Consider the following 22,373-nt stretch of genomic DNA (forward strand, 5'->3'; position numbering starts at 1 on the left):
ACAAATAAGATGGTTTGAGTATCTCTCAGCTAACACTTGTCAGTATCAAAGCATAAAATTTACAGAGATATTTGGGCTTACTTCTGTATAAAAACAGCAAAATCATATGTATTGAAAAGCATCCCTGGGGCTACATCTGTGGTCAGAGAACCAAGATTTTCATTCCAGGCTGTTTTTCTAAGAAAAATATATTTACCTCTTTTTAAATTTTTTTAAAAAAGATTTTATTTATTTATTAGAGAGACATCACAAGTAGGCAGAGAGGGGGAAGCAGACTCCTTGCTGAGCAGAGAGCCCAATGTGGGGCTCAATCCCAGGACCCTGAGATCATGACCTGAGCTGAAGGCAGAAGCTTTAACCACTGAGCCACCCAGGTGCCCCTGTTTACCTTCTCTAAAGAGGAGCTGTCCATTAACAATTCTTAAGTGGCTCAACAATTAGGAAATCTACTCTGCTGGTATCAGCAAGTGTATACAACAGTACACAATCAAATTAGCTGCTGGCTGAACTGAAAACTAATAGTAAAATTATTCAATTGCACGGTGAAAGTAAAGGTCAGAGATGAACTTTTTTTTTACCCCATAGGTCGCTTCAAAATATGAAATATAAGGCAGATGTGGTATAGAGTTGATAGAATCACTGTTGAAAGAATCTGTTTCAACTATCTACCCCTGCTTCAAGTCATAAAACAGCTCAATCATTCCCAGAAAACTTGTCTCATCAATATGCCACCAATTGTGTCTAATTTCTTTTGCTTGGCAATACAATGATAATACTTCTCAAGTAACTATGGAGGCAATGCTTTTAGTTTTATGTTATTGTTTGATCAGTTTCATATGATTCTACCCTTTTATATTTCAACATTCCTCATAATAAAACACTCAGCAGGGAAATAAAACGATATATAGGATGGAAACACTTAAGGCGATTCTGTAGTTTTTTTGGCTTCTTGCTTTCATTAGCAAGAGGTTTGACACAAGAAGCATTGTGACTTTTGTGACCTAATAACATTGGTATTAAAAATAAAACTGGGGCGCCTGGGTGGCTCAGTGGGGTAAAGCCTCTGCCTTCGGCTGGGGTCATGGTCCTGGGGTCCTGGGATCGAGCCCTGCGTTGGGCTTTCTGCCCTGCAGAGAGTCTGCTTCCTCCGTTCTCTCCCTGCCTGCCTGACTACTTATGATCTCTGTCAAATAAATAAATAAAATCTTAAAAAAAAAAACAAAACCAAAGTTTTGTAAATTATGGCATTCATATATCTTCTTAGAAACTTTCTGCTAAAGCTAGATTCAAATAAATAAATATATTCATAGTCTTAATAGCAAGGCACAGTCCCTTTGATTTCATTTAAGGGAATGCATAGGATTCATACATGATACTGATCATGATAATTTGTTACATGACAGCATGATCCTAAATTGTTACTTTATTTATGATGCAAATCACCCATCATTTATTTAGAGTGAAGCTCTGGCATATTAACATATCTTTACAAAAAACTGATAATATTTTTCAAAGGATAAGAGAAAATTATGGATCTAAAAATCATGTGTTTTCACTTTCATTGGGCTTATGGGAGACTGGAAGCCTTAACCTAATAGTTATCTACTTCTCCAACCTCATTTTACCAACCAGACATATCACACTTGAATGCTGGCCCAACAACTTACTGAGTGGACATCTTAGGCTATTACTTAACTATTTGGAAAATCAGTTTTCTCACATTTAAAATGGGAATGAATTCTGTTACTATGAATTAAATGATATGATATATGTCACATATAAATATATATGAATCCTAATTATTTGTTACATTAATTAAATGGCATGATATATATACATAGTATGCATAATAGATATAGTGTGCTATATAGCATATATGTATATATAGTATATATACTCTTTCAAATCACATGCAAACACATGCACACACTGCTTTAAATGGTATCAGATATCTAGAAAGAATGCAATAAATTGTATCTATCCCCGACAATAAGAGCATGACATAGTATGGAAATTCTAGAAAGATTTGGTATATAATTACTATCATTATTTTATTATGTCCTCCTGTACTTCAGTGATATTAATCCACTTTGGTTTCTGACACTTTCTACATTTTTTTTTTTCCTTTTTGGAATGTCTTTTCTATTTTTTTTTTTCTACCTAGTAATTAACTCTTCTGCTGCAATAACTCTTATCTAGTGTCATCTAACTTAACTTTCCTTGATCAATCCCTGAAAACTGAGTTGTTTTTAAAATACTGACTTTATTTCTAAAGTAATGTGTTTGACCACTACTATAGGCGCTTTAAATGTTGTCTACTGTGGCTATCCTTCACTAGAGTATCAGCTCACTGAAGGAAAGTGTTGGGGATTGTTCATCTATTTTTCTCAAAGAAATAGCAAGCTGTATTGTGATTAAAAAATGGCTGCTTTCATTACTTCTTTTTGCAAATCAACACTATTGTCTCTAATGCATTCAATATTCTCTGTCCAGCATCTAATATTGATCTTGAAGCCATACTAGAATTAATGAGATGCACAGGGAAGAGCATGGTCTCTGACCCTACATTTCAAGCTTCATTTCTCGGTATCTATAATATTTAATGGTAGATGAGGAAATAATTTGACTGAATATCACTGCTTGAATAGCAATTCAAGCTATTGTGCATTATATGTTTCTCTGAAAGTAAAAGACACATTATATTCCATTTAGGACTATTAGGATGATTGTCTCTCTTTGGAGAGATTGTGAATGTTCTGTCACACATATAATTTGAATAGCTTAAAGTGCAATTTGTTTTTAGGCTGGGGATTTAATACTATGGTGATCCTTAGAAAACCAACTGATATTCCTAAACAATTTTTGGTTGTAAATCATACATTTTTATAAAGTTGCTAATTATATGGTTACTATTCATTTTCAGACCCAATATACAGACAAATTCCTTTTAATCCTGAAGAAGATACATGAAAACAAATCACTTAATTGACAATGAGTTTGGTGAAAATTTGAATAATCTGGAGAGACAAATATTCATTCTATTTTCAAAGATCTCCCCCAAAACATGTATTTTGCTTTACTCTTTCCTTACTAAATGTGGCTAATCATATTACATATATACCCATGAAATTATAATCCTTCATGTCCCTCATATTGAGGAGAGGGCTTTTATGTCATCTTTACTCATCTTTCACTACTAAATCCGTTCTTCCCACTGGTGGGTCATAAAAGTCTTCACACTGGTTTAACGTACCCTGATATGAAGATGGACTGCAGAAAAACCAAAGATCCTAATTGCCTTCGAGATATGTATTGACTTGGTTGAGCTTGTTTTTCCAGATTCAAGATGAATCATTGGATGTAATTTCTGAGCATGAATTCTAAGCTTTATTTTACCCTAAGTTGTATGAAGAAGTCAGTATTGGAATTTTTTTTTTTTAAGATTTTATTTATTCACTTGACAGAGAGAAATCACAAGTAGACGGAGAGGCAGGCAGAGAGAGAGAGAGGGAAGCAGTCTCTCTACCGCTGAGCAGAGAGCCCGATGCGGGACTCGATCCCAGGACCCTGAGATCATGACCTGAGCCGAAGGCAGCGGCCCAACCCACTGAGCCACCCAGGCGCCCCAGTATTGGAATTTTTAGTAAGTGAAGACATTTCTGAAACATATCTATCAAGAACTAATATTCTTTCTTTCTTTTTTTTTTTTTTTGAAGATTTTACTTATTTATTTGACATAGAGAGAGAGTCACAAGTAGGCAGAGAGGTAGGCAGAAAAAAGAGAGGGAGAAGGAGAAGCAGGCTCCCTGCTGAGCAGAGAGCCCAATGCAGGGGCTCGATCCCAGGACCCTTAGATCATGACCTGAGCTGAAGGCAGAGGCTTAACTCACTGAGCCACCCAGGCGCCCCACTAATATTCTTTCTGATAATGGGATTGATTTAGATCTACAATGGAAAGATGCTCATTGTTAGCTTTTCTTATGTGTTTCTACATTTTACTTTAATTTTTAAATTATGTTAAAATATACATAACATAAAATGTACCATCATAACTATTTATAAGTGCACAGTTCCATGACACTAAGTTCAACATTGACATTGTTGAACAACCATCATCAACATCCACCTTCAGAACTCTTTTCATATTGCAAAACTGAAGTTCTATAGACATTAAACAAAAATTTCCATTCACTCCTCCCTCCAGCCCATTCTATTTTCTGCCTCTATAAATCTGACTATACTTGATGCCTCATATAAGTGGAATCATATTGTATTTGTCCTTTTGTAACTGGTTTATTGTACTTAGCATAATGTCCTTAAGATCTGTCCATGTTACAGTATGTGTGATTCTGTGATTATAGATTATTCTATATTTGCACTGTGCAATATGATAGGTATTAGTCACATGTGGCTGTTGAACATCTGAAATATGGCTAGTGTGACTTAGGACCTGAAATTTAAATTTAAAAAATTTTTAAATTAATTTAAGTTTGAATTGTCATATAGTGACTAATAGCTACTTTGTTAGTACAATCTATATAATCTGCACCAATTATTTCCCTGGCTTATAAATTTTAGATATGATTTTTATTGTTTTGATATATTATGGTTTAGCTCATATATATCCTTCTATTTAGCCACTATTACTTTTTTTAACCACTATTACTTTTTCAAATTAAATGTTCTCTCAGTTATCTTTGTAATTTTAAAATAATGCACCAATGAAACAAGATGGGATCGGGAGGGAGACAAACCATAAAAGACTCTTAATTTCAGGAAACTGAGGGTTGCTGGAGGGGAGGGGGGTGAAAGGGATGAGGTGGTTGGGTGATGGACACTGGGGAGGGTATGTGCTATGGTGAGTGCTGTGAATTGTTTAAGACTGATGAATTCACAGTCCTGCACCCCTGAAGCAAATAATACATTATATGTTAATTAAAAAAATAATGCATCAATTCTTTACATCCTTTTTTAACAATTATAAAAAAACCTATGGAATGGTATCCCCACCTTGCCTTTTCTTAGAACTTTCTGCCTTTTCATTTTTAATCTCATCAAAGTTTATAACAATTATACTTGCTTCTGTAATCATAATTCACATTTCATTTTTTGGACCTACCAAATATTATTTACTATAAATCCTAATGATCACTGTGTTTGTGTCTCTCTCTTTTTTTTAATACTGACCTTTATTTGATTTCTCTAGAGTTTTTAAATCAGTTTATTTTTTCCTGGAACTATTTAAATGTATTATTTTATAGTTTTTCCAAATTCTTCATTTAATCAAATCTCCTGTAAGGTTTTTGTTTCAGAGACCTCCCTCCAAAGCTTCAATCTAGACTCCTTGTTCTCTAGATATGTTGAACAGTATTGAATTGGCCTTTCCATTTTCCTCTTTGCAGAATTCTTTACATTGCTTTCTATATCCTATGTTTCTACTTCTTTCTTTTTTATTTGAAGTGGTTTATCAAGTACCTTCCCAAGAAAGAATGGGTATGCCATAGGCAAACCTTCTAAGTCACTGCTTATTTTAAAATGTCTTCTTTTGGGGGTGCCTGGGTGACTCTGTCAGTTGAGCATCAGACTCTTGATTGCAGCTCAGGTCATGATTCATGATCCTAACTAGGTCCTGAGATCAAGCCCTACTTTGGGCTCTGTCCTCGGTGGAGAGTCTGTTTGAGGATTCTCTCTCTTCTCCCTCTGTTCCTTCCCCCAAGTGCATGCTCTCTTTCCCTTTCTCTCTCAAATAAATAAATCTTGAAAAATAAAATATTTGAAATAGAATGTCATCTTTTTTTATGCTAAAACATATACACTGAATTACAAATTTGGCTTGATGTAGATTTCTGGGCCAAAAAAATTTTCCCCACAGAACACTGAAGCTTTTGCTTGCTTGTAGTCTTGTGGGACTATACTTTTGGGAAGCTATGTGCTTCCCATATGTGTCCTCTCTTTTTAGGTGACCATTGGTTTTACCTGAAATATTTTAGTGTCTACTTTTTTTATACTTTTTTTTTCTGAATGATGTAGACTTTATATTAGAAGTCCTTCATTTTGGAGATAAGTATTTGGGAAGAAATAAACACTTCTTTGGGATATATATTTTTTGTTTTTGTTTGGGATGCTTTGTTCCATTTGTTTGGAATCCCATTCACACTCAACTAGAGACCCCACTTTTTCTTGTAAGTCATGCTAGCTACATCACACCAAACTTCTTTAAAACATCCATTCATAAGCTGTGGTACTTTTTGGACATTTCATTGAGACTATGGTCAATTTCACTATATGATGTATCTATTTCTAAAGAGTACAGTCCTTTTAAAAATCGATTTCCGGTAATAAAATGGTAATAACTTTTCTGAGATTATTTCAATAAATAAATATGCATACCAAAGGAAGCTAAGTTGAATTCAACATTACTGTATACTTTAATCACCTTGTTAATTATATAGTCTACTCTTTCTTATTTTTTTCTTAGGAGTAGCACTCCTTGGGGTATGGCAATGTCTAATATTCAAAAAGGAATATAGCAATGAAAAGTATTTAAATTTTGGATCCTGGAATAATGGAATTTAGGACTATAGGCCAAACCACGCCCTAAGCAATATTTCTCTCATACATTAAATTGAAATTCTGATCAGTTACTGAAGATATTTTATGGATATTCAGATTAATTATCTTGACTACTTAATGGTACCTGATAGTTCCTTTCTCCCATGGTTTAGTTCAGTAGGGGCTATCTCCTGTTATACCAACTCCCAAAGTAGCAATTCACTGTTAATGTTCATCAGTGATTATGCAAAAGATATTTAATTATTTAACTCTTTTTTAAAAATTGCAATGTCTTCACCTTTGGACCCAGGCATATTTTCTTGAGGTGAGGTTTATAACAATTCATGATTAATAAGTGGCTCTATGCTCAAAATAACCTCAGAAAATAACCTAATTATCTTATTTGGTATTTACTAAATAATTAGGAAATTTACCCAAAGAATAGAATCTAGGCCTACTAAGTCCCAATTTTTATTTTTACTTCTTCCACTAAAATGTCCTATGATAAAGAGGATATAGGTTCTTTCATAAACTAAATGAGCAAAAGGATCCTAGAGAGGTAAGAAAATTGAGATATTTTTCTCAAGTTAGAAAATTACTCAAGTCTTGGTTTAGGAAAGAAAGGTCAATGAAGATCAACTACATCATCATTCTCCCTAAGGTATAATGTCAAGTTATTAAAACAGTGAGTTTAAAGTTCCTTGGGTAATTTCAAACTTCTAATGTAATATTTTTCTTCACTTATGGTAATTTATTCCAGTTATTTCTACTTCATCTCATCAGCAGCTCAAACCGATTCAAAACTGAAATGCTCTTCTAGATGTGTCTCTTTTGATTTTAGTGTCTGTCAATAGAATTTTCATAAGGTAAAAATCCTGGTGGGAAGGGAAGCACACATGACAATAATCTGATACTCTAGCTAGATTTGAATTTGCTCAAGACAAAATCAGTGTCAACTAATTTTTCAGTTGACCTGGAGGATTCTAGCAATTTATTTTTCCCTTAGGTTTGGGTCTTACTAAGATTCAACATATCAAGTATCACTTAGTTCCTTTAATTTTTATCTTGAAATTTTTCATTATAAGGCATAAAATTAGCCCCTTATCTAAGAGGCTATATTTTCCTTAAACTCTTAGGTTCAAGTTCCCACTGAAAGGATAGATTTTTCAAAAAATGAGAAACCTAACTTGTATTCAAGAATGTGTTCTGAATGTTTAGCCTACCAAGTTCGTTCCTGTCCACCCATTTGTCACTAAAAATCACTGTATTTCTATTCTTTATATTGATTAGGTTTCTTTCTGTTTCATTCTGATGGCAAATAAGGCCTAACTTTTCATCTTTTCATTATTTTCTCAGTAAAGTATTCCTTTGTGATTAATTAGCTCTGAATTATGTTTGAATCTCTTTCCATGTGCATCACACTGATGGAATTTCTTTCCTGTAGGAAGCTTCTGTTGGGAAACAAGAACTGAGCTCAGAATAAAACTTCAAAATTAATTAAAATGTATGGCTTGTCTCAGGGGCAATAGCAGCATGGTATACCCAAGAAGATTTCATTATTATAGTTTCTATTTTTCTTTTTCTAGACTGTTCATGGTCAAATAGGATTAAGAAAGATATAAATAATTCTGCCAGTTTTTAAGATACTAAAATAGATTCTTTTTCATTATAAAAAGAAATAAATAATGGCATGTTTTCCCACTTGTTTTGGAAGATGTAATTTTGTTATCCATTTAGCTGTTGTCACTTTTTTTTTCCTAAAACTAAGGAAAATATTGTGAGAATAGTTAGCTAATGACAAACAGTTAACTAACAAGTACCCCAAGAGTATTTTCAATAAAGTGGGGGCTAAGGAAGGGAAAAATGAAACAAGATGGGATCAGGAGGGAGACAACCATAAGAGACCCTTAATCTTAAAACACAAACTGAGGATTGCTGGGGGTGGGGAGATAGAGATAGGGTGGTTGGGTTACGGACATTGGGGAGGGTATGTGCTATGGCGAGTGCTGTGAAATGTGTAAGCCTGATGGTTCACAGACCTGTACCCCTGGGGCAAATAATGCACTATATGTTAATAAAAATAATTTTTAAAAAACTAAAAAAAAAAAAAGTGAATTTTTTCACTGGAATTGTTAAAAGCAAAGTCATTGCTACCTGTGAATGTGCAGGTAGTGAGTGCAAGTGCATGTCTGTATGTGTGCTTAAAGGGCAAAACTTAACCCCATGTGTAGCCTAATCATTCACTGTCCCCCAACATATGCTGCTTTCTGGGTAGTATGATCAAGTCTCTACTGTAGTGATTCATGGATGTAAGTGTCTCAGCTGTATTATATATGTGGTTCATGTGTGCTGTGGTAGGAAGAGTGTTAGGAAATATCCAGCAAGTAGATGAACAGCTTGTAAGCACTGGGAAACAGAGCCCTCAAATGTTTTAGGGCATCAAGGTGATTTCCCCTAATTAAGACACTATCAGAATATCAGCCGCCCCCAAAAAGGTGAAGTCTGAGAAATCTATTGTTCAGATGAGAGATGTGTTAATTATTGGAATTTAAAAGATATCCTTGGACTCTCGCCTAGCACTTAAAGTACTACTGAAGAATTACATAAGCAGGATTATTCTATCCATAGGCACTGACTGCATTTCTATACCTTTTAGAATAAATCTGGATGACTTTTTAGCTCTCCTTTTTCTTCTTTTCTTTTAAGATTTGTTTATTTGTTTGAGAGAGAAAGAGGGAGAGTGCAAGTACACCCATGCAAGGGGGAAGGACAGAATGAGAGGGAGAGAGAATCTCAAGCTGACTCCATGCTGAGCATGGAGCCTGATGCAGGACTCAATCTCACAATCCTGAGATTAAGACCTGAGCCAAAACCAAGAGTCAGACAGTTAACCAACTGCACTACAGGCACCGCTCTATCTCTACCTTTTCTACTGACCAGGGGAAGCTCCAGGACCTAAGCTCTGTAATATAGTCAGGCCCTAATCAAATTGGTCCATTAACTGTAAAGAACCCAAAAAATGGGTCTCCTCAGTGTTGTTGGGTTTTGTTGTTGTTTTCAAAAACCACCAACACAAAATGTCTGTGGCCCCAACTACATGACTGTTTTGTAAAACATGCTTTCTTTTCATTTAAAGAAATCAACTCAAAGCTATGTATATCTCAAACAAACAAATAAACATACATGCATATATACACTAAAATGAAAGTTAACTGAAAAATTCTGCTTCATTTAACCTTATATAAAAGGCTATATGTTGAAGTCTTGAGACATATTGGGAGTGCTTTGTGAATAACAAGAGGATATTTGTCAGTCCACTGACCCCCTACATTCTGGTGATGTAAGTATGAGACATTTACTGAGCAATTCGCTTGTGCTTTACCATCACTGGCAATACTATGTCCTATACTAGCCAAAGGAAAAAGTCTTTTTCTGTTTGATGTTTTTCTCGGTATGTAATGTTATGTGAGCCTCAGAGACATTGAGATGAGTGTAGTGGAATGTGATTTAATCAGCTCTCATTAAGGCCACCATTTATAAAATAAAAGTAAATTGAAAAGGTAAAAGTTAAAAGTTGCATCAAAAAAATTTGGAAATGTAGCACAGTAAATTATTAAGTGATGTGTTTAGATAATGATACTACTGCTTACTTCTTCTGGTTTCATTTTAAAATTTTAATAATACTCATGTGTCATTTTAAATATAAAAATTATTTTTAAAGCAATATTTCTTGTTGATAATAATAGAAAATATTTTTGACAATGGCAAAACATCAAAGGATGTAAAACCTCAGAGGAAAAATATTTCATCTTTCAGTTTTGAAGAGCTGAATTCTTTTTATAATAGGGTTCATTCATTTACTTGTCAAAAGTCAGTTGGAGTTAAGTTTTAAAAGGAACATGATACTACATGGAGCCATTCTTATAGAGATAGCTATTAAATATTTAATAGCATATGAAAACTGCCTTTGCAATAGGATTCTCACAGCAAGATTAATCTGAGGTTAGAGTACAATATGCCTGAACACGGTTCTTTAATAATGAAAAAATTTATTCATATTCTGATCAGAAAATCATCCTGCATGGTTACATTTGCAATGCAGGAGCTAATAGGCTGTTTTGTTGTTTGGCTAAACTGCATATACTTCTTTTTCAAAGTAACTTTTCTGAATTTTTGAAACTCAGTATGTCAATATGCTGAGTTCTGTTTGTTTATATGAGCTTTGAGGATGGTCAGTGTTATGGTTGTCAACAGAAAACTCTCATGTAGCATGACCCCTAGGGATTTAAGATTACAGAATTAAAGAGATTTTATTGACTTCATCTTGTTCTTAATAACCATTGATATCACGAATTTTCAAATTCACTCTTGACTCAGTGATTCTTGTATGAAGATTTCATAAGATAGTCTTCATGTTTCCAGTACTCCATCATACTCTCCTGACCAAATACAAGTTATATGGCTTGGGAGCAGAACGAGATGGGGGTACATGGAAAGAATGTTCTCAGCAAAGGAAAAATAAATCAAATGCTGAAACTCTATCTTTGGTTCTGAGAATAATCCCTTGAAAGTCTCCTTAAAATTTTTTTGTTATTATTAATAAGCATCCTCAATTCCATAAACATCTAGGCTTTATTATGTATCTTGGACTCTGTGAACTTTCTCCCTGATCATCATTATTAGTTCAGAAAGCAAACACAAGAGTTGTATATGTCAAACACATGACCTGTGGTCACTGACAAATCAGAGGTATTTTTTTGTTGTTGTTTTTTAAAGATTTTATTTATTTGACAGAGAGAGAGAGAGAGGCAGGCAGAGAGAGGGGTAAGCAGGCTCCCCACTGAGCAGGGAGCCCGACGCAGGGCTCGATCCCAGGACTCTAAGATCATGACCTGAGCCGAAGGCAGAGATTTAACCCACTGAGCCACTCAGGTGCCCCGAATCAGAGGTTTTTTGAAGTAGTTCAGGTCTCTTGTTAAGGAAATGCAAGCTGAAGACTACTCATTACCTAATTCTCTATCATATAGGACTCCCAATTCTTACTATTTATATAAAAAACCCTAAATATTTTCCCAAATCCAACAAAGTTGTTTTTAAAATATTATGTCTTATTCAAATCTTCTTATAAAACTTGTACTGCTCTGCCTTATTAAAAAAATATCCCAATCAACTCTAAATTCACCAACTCCCCATTTAAAGCAGAGTAGCCATGGTTTAAGGGAAGAAGAAAAGAAAAGGATAAAAATTGAGGAGGGCAAGAGCTAGTTATTTTTCATTTACCTCCTTCCTCAAGAATCCATTACTTACTTTGTCTTTTCTGATGTATGAAATGAAGACCAAGCCCTATATAATATTACTTCATTCAGACTTCCTTTACAGTTGGCTTCAGTCCATGGAAATTATAAGTAAATATCAGAAGGTGGGAGGGGAGAGAAATTGAGATATTTCTTACGTGCTCCCTTCCTGTTTGGACATTGGTTTTATGTTGCTAGGCCTACAGGGACTATCGGGAGGACTCTCTGTCAAAATTCCATCTCGCTTAGTAACTTCAGTAACCCTATTTCCCCTTTGGTTCCTTCATTCCTGGGATGGTAGTATCTTCTCTCTTACTATGAATGTCTGAATCCATCCTGATGGATCTGTGATGCTCACTCTTGAAATAAACTTCTCTACAGTTTCTAAAGTTGCATTTGTTTTACAAACTAAAATGTTGTGTTGCTTTTTTAGTTTTCAGTGTTATTATGAATTTTCCTGGCTTACTGTGTCTCTGTGGGTATTACTGAAGTTATTTTAGGGATGTTGGCCAGGTGCCGATTTAAATCTTACATATTTAATTTGAAAAGAGTCTTTTTCATCCACATTTAAAACCAGTGTCTGGAATACAATTATGCCAACATCATTCCTCTACTTATGATACTTAAATGGCCTGTTGTTGCCCATTGGAGAAAGCTGAATTTCTTTTACAATTGTACTTCTTAAAGAATGGTAGACAGACCTTTGGTCTTCTTAAAGATCCTTTCGAGAGATCTGGGGGGTTAAAACTATGTTCATGCAAAGATAGTATTCACCTGTTTTATTGCCCTGACATTTACACTGGCGGTTCAACAAAGTGGATGCTGGTGCAAACTGCTGGTGCCTTAGCATGAATCACAGCAATAGTGGCAAACTGAAGTATCATCACTGTTTTCTTCACCACAGGAGCACCAAAACAACAACAACAAAAAAGCGAATTTCACTTAAGAAGGCACATATGGAGTAGTAAAAATTATTAATTTTATTAAATTTCAACCTTTTGAGTGTATATCATTTTCTATATGATGATATGGGAAGTATATAAATAAAGCAATTCTACTGTATATCAGCGTGTTGGTTGTTCAAGAAAATTACTTTTGTAAGGGTATAGGTTGTATAGTGAGCTATTGGCTTTTTTATGGAACACTTTTTTATGTGACTTTTTAATGGAACACTATTTTACTTGGATGAAAGAATAACAGAAAAACTATCATTTAATCCTGAGTAGGGATCTCAAAAATGGCAGGCATAGTCTCAAAAAAAGAAGAATAGGCCACTTCAAGAAAAACAAGTGATAATATGTGTTTCCAATGATAAAATTTGAGTTTTCAAGGAAAAAAAAAGAATTTTGGAAAACTTGTATCCACTATAAACTTTCCTAATAATAAAGGATTTTCATATGAGATCGATACCGTCATTTTCTTGATCCTCTATAGTAAAATGAGTCACCATTTGAAAGATCTGCATAATGACTTATTGAATGAATATTTTTCAAATAACCAGTACATAATATTATGAAATGATGCATGGGTAAAATGTTCATTCAAGATGCAAGACAGACAAATGTATTTTAATGTAATTATACAAAATTTGTGTGGTTTTAGAGTTCATATTTCTTTTTTTTTTAAAGATTTTTATTTATTTGTCAGAGAGAGACACAGTGTACAAGCAGGCAGAGTGGCAGGCAGAGATAGAGGAAGAAGCAGCAAGGAGCCTGATGCAAGACTTGATCCCAGGACCTGGGATTATGACCTGAGCCGAAGGCAGCCGCTTAACCAACTGAGCCACCCAGGCGTTCCAAGATTTCACATTTGAACTAAATTTTATGAAGCTGCTTCTTGTCAAATTTTGTTCTTATCAAAGAATATTTACAATTATTGAAGTGTCTCTCAAAATATTCCCCCCCTTCCCAACTACAGATCTGAGATCAAATTCTCTTCAAGTATTTCAAACAAAAAATGTAATAAAATGCAGAAGCATATATGAGAAGATAGTTGTTTTCTATTAAGTCATTAATTTTTAAAATTTATTTATTTATTTATTTGAGAGAGAGAGCACAAGCAGGGGGCAGAGACCGAGGAAGAAGCAGACTCCCTACTGAGCAGGGAGCCCGATGTGGGGCTTGATCTCAGGACCCTGGGATCATGACCACAACAAAAGGCAGATACTCTACCGAGTCAATAATTTTAAAGAGATTTTTAAAAGGTAAGACAATGTCATTCCTTACATTAAGTTACAGCTCTGGAAAACATAACCTTTTTTATCCATAAAATATTTAAAATATTTTTAAATAAACTATTAACTATGTACAACTTTTGTCTTAATTTCTAACATGGTAATACTTATAAACCACCTAATCAAAAGTTGTTGGGGTTCTCAATGATTTTTAAAATTGTAAAATAGTCCCAGTATTAACATGCTTGAGAAGCAAAAAAAGTTCAGATTTTATCCAGGTCCATTTCTCCAACCTCATCTGCCAATACTAACCTTTATAAACCTCCAAAGTATCAGTTTTCATATTGCCTGAACAAGCAAAGTTTCCCTCTACTGCAGGCTTTAACACATCTTCCCTTTAAGTAAAACCTGGGATTGAGTATGCCAAGATTAATGTCACTGATTATTGCCATATTCGGTTGTTAATTTGTTTTAAGTGTAGTATCTATATTTAGTTAAAATCTATGGATCTGGGCCTGTGTGGGTGGCTCAGCTGGTTAAGCGTCTGCCTTCGGCTCAGGTCATGATCCCAAGGTCTTGGGATCCAGGACCAGGGATCCGGCACCAGGCTCTTAGCTGCTCTTAGGCTGCTTCCACCTCTTCCATTCTCCCTGCTTGTATTCCCTCTTTCACTGTTTCTCTCTCTCTCTCTCTGCGTCAAATAAATAAAAATAAAATCTTTGAAATAAATAAATAAAAATAAATAAAAAGTTTGCAAAAACAAATGAAAAAGGCATTTACAAATAGAACCACCACAATGCAATTTGAATGTCACATTGATGTTGTCCCTTCAATATATCTCTTATTCTCAATTTAAAAAGAAGCTTTTACAAATTTACCTACTATCATTTTTCTCAGTTTTTCATCTGTAAAATGAAGGTAATAACAGTATCCTATTGCACAGAGTTATGAAGATTAGATGAATATATATATATGACATCCTTAGAACTTGGCTCAGAGCAAGTGTTCCATAAATAGAAGTTGTTATTATTGGCTTTAGTATTGGTTTAAGTGTTTAAAAAGGGACTACTATGGACTGAATGTTTGTGTTCCCCCATCCACCCCAATTCAGAGCCCTAATACCCGTGTGATGGTATTTGGAGGTGGGGCCTTTGGGAAGTAATGAGATTTGGATGAGCTCATGAGCTCCCTGGGATGGAATTAGTCTCTTATAAGAAAAGGAAGAGACCAGAACCCTCACCCTCTATACCATGTAAAAGTATAGCAAAAAGGTGGTTGTCTGCAAACAAGGAAGAAAGTCCTACTAGATACTGAATCTGTTAGCACCTTGATATTGGACTTCCCAGCTTCCAGATTTTTGAGAAATAAATGTCTATTGCTTAAAAAAAAAATAAATAAATGAAAAGAGTTTCTCAGGCCAGCTAGCCATGTCTCTTAAGTAGTTCACTATCATATAAAGGATACTGCAAGAGTAAAAAAAAAAACCAAACACCATAACAACTATATACAATCTATGTTAGATAAGATGATATTAGATTGGTTCCAGCCAGTCTTTTTCTAAAGGAAAAAGGAGACACGAGGGTGGCAAATGCAGCATTATTTTGCTCATAATACGTTTTTGCCTATTTATATCTTTATAATTTAACTGATAATAATTTAACTATTTTAAAATTTAACTGATACAAATTAATATTTGAAAATATAGAAACTGTAAAGATGTAATGAAAATTTCACCAATTCTACCACCTATTAAATAATAACTAACTTTAAACATATTTACCTTGAGTCTTTATTTATTTATTAAGATTTATTTACTTGTTTTAGGGAGACAGAGAGAGAGAGGTATGTACATGCATGAGTGGGGTGGAGGGCAGGCAGAGGCAAAGGGAAAAAGAATCTCAGCTAGACTCCACTCTGAGTGTGGAGCCCCACCTGGGGCTCAATTTCATGACCCTGAGATCATGTCTGAGCTGAAATTAAGAGTCTGATGCTTAACCAACTGAGCCACCCAGGAGCCCCTTCTTTATATGTCTTTAAACTTAATAAACTATCATTTATTCATTTAGCTCATTATTTTGACATAAGTTTATACATAAGGGAGAGTTTCAAAAATACTACAGAGAATTTCTGTATGTTTCACTCAGAATCCCCTAATACTGACATCTTACATAACTATGGTACAATAATCAAAACCATGAAATTAATATTGTTATGATGCTATTAAGTAAACTACAGACTTTATTCAGATGTCATCAGCTTTTCCACTAATGTCATATTTTGGTTTTGGGATTCTATCTAAGATACATTGTATTTAGTTGTTAATTCTCCTTGATCTTTTACGGTTTGTAGGTTTATTAAGTTTAAAGACATATAAAGAAGGGGCTCCTGGGTGGCTCAGTTGGTTAAGCTTCAGTCCTGTCTTTCATAACCTTGACACATTTGAAGAGCATTGATCAAATATTTTGATAAATGACCCTCTATTTGGTTTTTATCTAAAGTTTTATCATAATTAGATTGAGGTTATTAATTATTAAGAAGAATATCACAGATTTAACAAAATCAAAAGTATTCACTTTAAATAATTCTGAAACTCTATTTTCTCAAGATACTGTGCCATACATTTTTCCCCATGTGAATGACAATTTTCAGGGGGATTACTTTTTCATTTGGAATAACTATAGGGAAGTATTAAATAGATTATGTATACACTGATAATAAGCTAGTACAATAAGATGGTGTGATGTAGATAATATAAAAATGGTGTGATGTAGATAATATAAAAATATAAAAAACAGCAGTTAAAAATCATCAATGATGTCTAATATCATGAGTGATCATTAATTAGGTAGACAGAATTTGAGATGGGCTTTGCAAGGTAGAAGAAATTGCTAACTAGGGAGACTGAAACTTTATGTGTCAGGTAAAGAAACTGAGTTGGAAACATCCTGGGAGAAAGGATATAAAATACCATGAAGATGATATAAAGAGATTATCCAGCTGATTTTCAAATCCTTTCATAAATATCTTATTATATTCTAAAAAATAACTATGAAGAAGCTGCCATTATCTATTTTCATTAATGAAATTGAGGCACAAAGGTGTGGAAAGATCTCTTACTAGATCACCCTCTGTAAACATGACATGAAGAATCAAATTCAGATGATTTGGATTTCTAGTTTTATTCTTTCCATCACTTTTTTCAGGTTCTTTAATATTAGTTTGGTATAAGTTGGAGATGTAATAAAAAAATAATTTCATGTAAATCATGTCTTCTCTCATTTTGATTTCTTATTTTGCTTTATCTTATAGACCGCTGAGATAAACGTTTTTCTTTTCAGAAATCATATTTTAAGACTTGAATATCTATGAATATTTCCTCTCTGTTGCCTTCATATGTAAGATAGCATTTGAATCAGCAAAAATTCTTGGATTAACTATTTTTCATCAAAATTTAACAGAAATAGCTCTTATGGACTCAGTATTACTGGGAAGTCTGACATAAGCTTGATAATAATTATTATTTTTAGGAAATCTGGTCAGAGAAGAAAACATAAAACATTAAAAAAATTGGTTTGAGGGATGCCCAGGTGGCTCAGTTGGTGAAGCAGCTGCCTTCGGCTCAAGTCATGATCCCAGCGTCCTGGGATCAAGTCCCACATCAGGCTCTCACCCCTCTGCCTCTGCCTGCCACTCTGTCTGCCTGTGCTCACTCTCTCTGACAAATAAATAAATAAATAAATAAATCCTTAAAAAAAATTGATGTGATATATATTGTTTTTGCATAATTTTAATAGCCAATATAGGCAAATTTTTCATAAAACTATATACACATTTGTTTGCTTGCTTATTTATTTTCTCTCACACCCACTGTCATCCTTTTGTCTATTTCTTCCTCATGCCTATCCATAAATAATCCCTATTGTTAGTTTCTTGTGTATCCTTCCAACATTTTTATACACATATATGTATATGTGTATTATATTGTATATGCAAACAAATACATATTTTTATTCAACAGAAATGGAGTCCAGGATTTATACTATTCTGTAACTAGCTTTTTTCATGTAAAATAAATATTAGAGATCTTTTCACATGAATTTCCTATTATTATTTTTACAACTGTTTAGTATATTATATTACATGCAGAATTTATTGTATATTCACTCATGGAAAAACATTTTGTGATCACATATATTAGCATAAAGGCTTGAATAGCTATTAACAGTTGTGCTCATCTAAATGAATGTTCAGTGGGACAATAAAAAATTGCATGGAACATGAGCCAATTCTTCCATGTACAGGAATATTCTGTCTTTTGCATCTGTCTGACATCTTTGGACCCTGATCACAAAATGCCATTAATACACCACAACCACTGTGAAAAATAATAAATCCTCTAAAGATTTACAAAATAATTCTAGAGGAAGTTGTTATCCTAGCTGAGAACCATTCCGTTACAGAGTAACTACTGCTAAGATTTCTATCCCATTAATTTTTAACAGTATATTTTAAAAAATGGCCTAAGACGAGTTACAAAGAATGATTTTGGTTTGTATCTAACTACTTTTTGATGGCTAGTCTTGTCCAACAGTTGAGTGGCCTTTTGCCAATGCCATATCCACGAGAGAATGTTAGAGAAGAAAGTTGTGAGTTAGCTAGAATTCTTCAAGATAGTACCTTCTGGAGTTGGAGCAATGTAGTTTAAGGTTGGCTGAAAACTGTGCCTTCTGGATTACATTCTGAGATTGATTTAGATGAGTAAGAAGTTAAGCTAAAAGACCTCGGACACTCATATGTTACTATTTTTAATCAGATATTCCCCTAAATCTCTATAAAAACCCTGAGAAAAACTGAAAAAAAATTTTACAATTACAATGCACTTCCTGTGCTGCTATTTCAAATCATCATTTGCTTTCATACATATATTTTTGGGGGAACTAAAAGGCTTGAAGATTTTTGGGTTGCTGTCATTCTTTCACTCACATTTCACACTGATTCTAAGAAATAAAAGGATGTGTTATATTAACTTTCCTTGTGTTGAGTGACAGAGATTATAGTTTCTATAACTAAGCACAGCCCAATTAAAGTCATGTATTCAGTGCTAAAATGTGGCATTAAATCAAACATTCGACATTTTAATTCATATTTTAGTACTTTCAGGTGGTTGTATAAAAACATTAGTCATTGTAAGCTGTTCACTGTGCTCAATGATATAAGATCACATGTCATTGTACTTACCTCTGGAAATAGCATCCATTCTGCCTATTGCTCTCATTACAGTTCTCTGAAAAACAGAAATTCAAGATAAGTTAATTTCACATCACCTCCTCATGTCCTAAAATATTTCTTCTTTTTTTTTTTTAAAAAAGATTTTATTTATTTATTTGACAGAGAGAAATCACAAGCAGACGGAGAGGCAGGCAGAGAGAGAGGGAAGCAGGCTCCCCGCTGAGCAGAGAGCCTGATGTGGGACTCGATCCCAGGACCCTGAGATCATGACCCGAGCCAAAGGCAGCGGCTTAACCCACTGAGCCACCCAGGCGCCCCAAATATTTCTTCTTTTAAGGTAAAGACATATAAGTAAATATAATCTTTTTATGAAATCAGTGATTTTATAAATTTCAATGAACCAAATAATCCTTGAGTTATTTTATAAACTAACCATCTTTTAATTATAAATATATATACATTTTACAAACCTTGCTTTTAAGGGATGTTGGTATTTTATATTGGGTTCATTTTCCAGAACCCTATTGCAAATGTTAATTCTTTATATATTATAAACCTTAGTATGTCTCTGCTAATTACTAACTGAGAAAATTTAGTCACATTATTAAAACTTTTCAAACATCTATTTCCTCATCTGTAACGTAAAAATACAAGCATCTTTCTTCCACCGTTAATGAGAGTAATCATTATGATACACATATTTTTCTTTTGGGTACATATAAGCCGTTGGTAAATGGCATCTTTTATAATCAACCACTTTTCTTTTATAAGATAGCTTTTTTCCTAATGCCAGCCATAATGATTCCTCTATTCCCACTTCATTCAAGCAGATGTCTTCCTATCTCCAGGCAGAAAATGAAACTATTAAAATAAAACTCACGGATTAGGGGTGTGAATGGAGCATATTGCAATTGGGAATTTTTGTCTAAATTACTGAAGAATTAGCACATCTTTTATATACTTAAAATATTAGAGAGATTGACAATACAGACTATCTCCTGAGGAGATGATGAAACTCTTCTAAACACCTAAGGCTTGTGAAGTGAACTCTAACCTGGCCACCATAAGAGAAGAAAGTCTAAAACAGCCATGTGGATAAACACAGAAGAATAAGTTAAAAAAAAAAAAAAAAAAGAAAGCTGTTTGAATGAAAATGCATAATCCAGTTAGATCTTTCTTTGCTTAAAGGCTAGTAATGAGAAAAAAATACAGTCTTCTGTGACATCTATAAAATGCTTTGGATGAAGTAAAGAGATCATTAATTTGAAGATTCAAAGAAAGAACACACGTTCCCAAAACTAAAGGATCCAAAAAAATATATGTCTTTTTGGCATAATAAATAATGTAATACTAACATATTATATTAACATTAACATACTATCTCTTGAGTCCCATCAAAAAGAGGCCTATGTGCAGGGATGGGAAAAATTGCTGCAGCCCTTTTTGTAGACTACCACAATGGAATACCACACATACCCACCAAATTCTCCACTAAAATAGAAAATGTCAAGTACTGATGAGGATGAAGAACAACTGGAACTCTTATTTATATACCATTAGGAAGAATGTAAGAAGCTAGAACAACTATTTTGGTAAACGTCTGACATTATATACTACAACTGGATGTATTACTGAAAATTCCATTTCCAGTTATATATCCAATATAAATGCACATAAAACAATTTTCTCTAAAAGAAATTAAAATATTCACAGCAGCATCATTCGCAGTATAAAAAAACTGAAAACATCACAAGTTTTTTTTATTAACAATAGATTTTTAAAAATTATGGTATGTTCACACAGTGAAATATATATTGTATATATATTTGTATATATATATATAATACAAATGTATATTGTATACAAATATATACTATATATATATATATATACATAATACAAATGTATATTGAGGGCCAGTGCACCATGAGAGCCATGTGGGAAGTCAACAGAGCCCTTTACTCAAAGGTCCCCTGTACTTGCTTGATTTACTATTTTGCTGTCATGATCTAAAATTCTTAATAATTTTTAAATAAGGGTCTCTGCAAATTATGTCACTGGCCATTTGTACAGCAATGACAACAAATGATAAGCAAATAGAGGAAAAGATATGTATGAATATCCCTGGCAAAATATCACATAAAAGAATGCATATTTCATGATTTTAATCATGTGAAGTACAACAGACAGAATGAATTAATTCTGTTAGAAATCAGAAGAGGGTTTAGTAGCTAAAATTGGATCACAAAGAAACTTGGGTACTGCTGAATCATATTTCATAATGTGGGTCTCATTTATACATGTGTGTTCAGTTTGTGAAAATGCATTGATCCATACTCTTAATATCTGTTTACATTGTTTTAGGTATATATACACTTCAATAAACAAATTAAGCAAAGATCAATGGAATTTTGATGTGTGGAAATAAGTAAAGTTGAAGGAGGAAGAGAAGGAGGAGAAGGAGAAAGAAACAAAACAGAAAACGTTCTACAAAATTCAAATACAACACAATGGGAAGCCAGTCATTTTTTCTTACATTCTTCTTTCTCATTATGGTAGAGTGCTTTCAGACTACATCTTTAGTTTACCTCCCTTAGCTTTTATCTCATAATGATGCTCAGGATTGTGCCTTCACAAAAACACAGCTCTTTGTTTTGTATCTTTAATGTTGAAGCAATAACTTGCATACAATAAAATTCACTCATTTGTACAATTCAATACATTTTGACAAACGTACATAGTTGTGGAACCACCATCACAATCAGAGTGTTGAACATGCCCACCACCCCAAAGAATTCCTCTAAGCTCCTTTGAAGGCAATCTACTTCTATCACTTGATCCTGAGGCAACCACCAATTTGTCTTCTATTACCATATTTTTTTGCCTTTTAGTGAATATAAAATAAGTGGGGTAATATTGTAGGTTGGCTTCTGAATCTGGCTTCTTTAACATAGCATAAAGTTTTTGAGATTCACCCATGTTGTTGTTATACATATCAGGACTTTCTTTTCTCTTTTAATTGCTGAAGAGTATTTCACTGTAAGGATGTACCACAATTTGTTTATCCATTCACTAGTTTGTGGGCATTCTGGCTGTTACCACTTTTTGGTGATTATGAATAAAGC

The 22,373-nt window shown here is 33.7% G+C and overlaps 1 pseudogene; it reads right to left on the bottom strand.

Moving 5' to 3' along the window:
* The window catches only part of LOC122916714, a 70,316-nt pseudogene extending 51,040 nt beyond the window's left edge, over positions 1-19,276 (bottom strand).
* Between the last annotated feature and the right edge of the window lie 3,097 nt (positions 19,277-22,373).

The sequence above is a fragment of the Neovison vison genome, chromosome 9 (genome assembly GCF_020171115.1).
Source record: "Neovison vison isolate M4711 chromosome 9, ASM_NN_V1, whole genome shotgun sequence".
Taxonomy (NCBI): Eukaryota; Metazoa; Chordata; class Mammalia; order Carnivora; family Mustelidae; genus Neogale; species Neogale vison.